Source organism: Leuciscus leuciscus, assembly GCF_965113295.1.
Source record: "Leuciscus leuciscus genome assembly, chromosome: 25".
NCBI lineage: Eukaryota > Metazoa > Chordata > Actinopteri > Cypriniformes > Leuciscidae > Leuciscus > Leuciscus leuciscus.
In genome coordinates, this window is record NC_138724.1 from 6,035,075 (window position 1) to 6,038,568 (window position 3,494).

Sequence of the window (3,494 nt, forward strand, 5' to 3'; positions counted from 1 at the left end):
TGGAAACAAACTAATTTAGAGGTCTTTAGAATCGCGTGGAAAGACAGTATGTCACGTTATAAAAAGGCCCTAAAAGCGGCCAGGGCTGAGCACCTCCGCAAACTAATAGAAAACAACCAAAACAATCCAAGGTTTTTATTTAACACCGTGGCTAGACTAACAAATAAACAGACGTCACCCGAACAAAATATCCCGTTACAGTTCAGTAGTAATGATTTCATGAACTTCTTCACTGAGAAAATAGAAAGCATCAGAACCACAATTGTAAACGTTCAATCTTCAATCGCGCCTTATAATTCAGCTTCAATTATCACCCCGAAAGAACAATTACAGTGCTTTACAACTATAGAACAAAAAGAGTTAAATAAACTTATCACTTCATCTAAAACAACAACATGTTTATTAGATCCTATACCAACTAAACTACTGAAAGAAGTGTTACCTGTAGTGGAAGATCCTCTCCTCAATATTATTAACTCGTCTTTATCTCTAGGTCATGTTCCAAGAACATTTAAACTGGCAGTTATAAAACCTCTCATTAAGAAACCACAATTAGATCATAATAATCTAGCAAATTATAGACCCATTTCAAATCTTCCATTTATGTCTAAAATATTAGAAAAAGTGGTGTCCGCTCAACTGGGCTCTTTCTTGCAACAAAATGAGATCTATGAAAAGTTTCAGTCTGGATTCAGACCGCATCATAGCACTGAAACTGCGCTCGTTAAAATCACAAATGATTTACTTTTAGCTTCTGACCAAGGCTGTATCTCAATACTAGTTTTACTTGATCTTAGTGCTGCGTTCGATACTATAGATCATACATTACTCTTAGATCGACTACAAAATTATACTGGTGTTCAAGGACAAGCACTAAGCTGGTTCAAATCATACCTATCTGACCGCTACCATTTTGTCTATTTAAATGGAGAAAAATCGATCATAACTCCAGTAAACTATGGAGTGCCGCAGGGATCTGTATTAGGCCCTCTGTTATTCTCCATATATATGATGCCACTTGGAGATATTATAAGGAAACATGGAATTAGTTTCCATTGTTATGCTGATGACACTCAAATATATATTTCATCACGGCCGGATGAAAACGCTAAATTTTCCAAATTGACAGAGTGTGTTAAAGATATAAAAGATTGGATGACGCGTAATTTTCTTTTATTAAATCCAGACAAGACAGAGGTAATACTTATCGGTTCAAAAAACCGCCCACAAAACCTCGCACAATACAACTTTAACATCATAGGATGTCCTGTTACTTTATCCTCTACAGTAAAAGACCTGGGTGTTATACTCGATTGCAACCTGTCTTTTGAAAATCATATTTCATATGTTCCAAAAACAGCCTTTTTCCACCTTAGAAACATTGCTAAGCTACGTAATATGCTATCTGTTTCTGATGCAGAAAAGTTAGTTCATGCATTCATGACCTCAAGACTGGATTACTGTAATGCTTTATTAGCTGGTTGTCCTGCATCCTCAATAAACAAGCTACAGTTAGTCCAAAATGCCGCCGCTAGAGTTCTTACGAGATCAAGAAAATATGATCATATAACACCGATTTTATCATCACTGCATTGGTTACCTATAAAGCTCCGTATTAATTACAAGGTATTGCTACTGACTTATAAAGCCCTAAACGGCTTAGCTCCAGTCTATTTAACGGATCTTCTATCACCCTATAATCCATCGCGCTCTTTAAGATCACTAAATTCAAGGCTTTTGGTCATACCTAGGATATCCAGATCCACCAAAGGAGGGAGAGCATTTTCACATTTAGCTCCAAAACTCTGGAATAGTCTTCCTGATACTGTTTGTTGCTCAGACTCGCTCTCCCAGTTTAAAACTAGATTAAAGACGCATCTCTTCAGCCAGGCATTCATATAATACTTTTAATCTTACAGTTAAATCCGGTCTCTAGTTCATAAACGCCAGAGGAGAACTGGCCCCCGACTGAGCCTGGGTTCTCCCAAGGTTTTTTTTTTTTTCTCCATTAGGTCACTTGATGGAGTTTTTCGGTTCCTTGCCACTGTTGCCTTTGGCTTGCTCAGTTGGGGATATTTGGGGATATTTAATGTAATTAATCAATCAACAATACTATTGATCAGCATTATCAAACGTGGACGTTTTCCACTAGAAACAAACATTGATGTATTATTTTAATTTAATACTGTGAAGCTGCTTTGATACAATCTGTTTTGTGAAAAGCGCTATATAAATAAACTTGACTTGACTTGAAAGTAAAATCTTCTATGTAGAGGTTATGAGTTTGTTATCAGCACAAGCTGTTGTAAATCCTGCCCACTTCTTTGCATTGTCAGCACATGCTTCAGTGCTCTGAGAGTGTTTATAGTGCTGTGAGTTTAACACTTCATGACTGAGAGCAGAACACAATCTTCATCATCACACAAGACTAAACTACAGCAATGAACACAATCAACATCTTCATCTGGACCATTGCACTGTTTATTCAAGGTTTGTGTAATTCAGTTTTTATAATGATTATTAATTATCTTAAAATGTGAAATATATATTAATACTTTTTGTTTGTGTTTTCTTTCAGAGTGTAGAGGACAGATCACTGTAACTCAGAGTCCATCAATAACAGCAGTTCAACCAGGAGAAGAAGTCAGAATAAACTGTAAAACCAGCAGTAATGTGTATTATCATCGTTCAGTTGGTCATTTCTTAGCCTGGTACTCACAGAAACCTGGAGAAGCTCCTAAACTCCTCATATATTATGCAACAACCCGTTATACTGGAACTCCATCTAGATTCAGTGGCAGTGGATCTGGCAGTGATTTTACTCTGACCATCAGTGGAGTCCAGACTGAAGATACAGGAGATTATTACTGTCAGAGTGTACACTGTCCTAGTAGCTGTGTGTTCACACAGTGATAAAGAGTCGTACAAAAACCTCTGTCAGTCAGACGTCACAGTGACTGCACTGATACAGCTGAGAGAAACTGCAGCTGCTGATGGAGGATCACAAACTACACTATATCAAACCTTTCACACACTTTATTCATTTATTATGATGCAAGTAAACATGTAATATAATAATATAATCTAATATCTCTTACTAAACTGGACTAAAATGTGGAGAAAATGTGAGTGTTGCTTGTCCCTGTAAATCTTGCCACTACAATATTATCTATACAACTTAATCAAGCTTATTCACAATAAGTGAGTTTAGTTGGATTAACAGTGTTGTTCATCATTATGCACACTGTATAAAATGAATCACTATATAATAGAATCACAGGATAATTTTATTTAGTAAAATATCTCACCATTCACTGATGCGTCCAGGTCGCACGCAGACACCATGTGTTTGGTCTAAAACGCGACTGCTCTCATGTATTACCTCAGGACAGCAAATGTGAGTAAATTCTGTCATCTTTGCAGGACTGTGATAGAGTGTGCAATGTAGAATATTTTTAGCAACAGTGTGAAAGTGAATAGCACATAACAGGCAC

The 3,494-nt window shown here is 36.7% G+C and overlaps 1 long non-coding RNA gene across 1 annotated transcript; it reads left to right on the forward strand.

The window, feature by feature from the left end:
* Positions 1-2,399: 2,399 nt before the first annotated feature.
* LOC309490926 lies at positions 2,400-3,177 on the forward strand. The gene is made up of 2 exons (XR_014202882.1): positions 2,400-2,490; positions 2,579-3,177. It is a non-coding gene; the product is annotated as an uncharacterized lncRNA (long non-coding RNA).
* Positions 3,178-3,494: the final 317 nt, after the last annotated feature.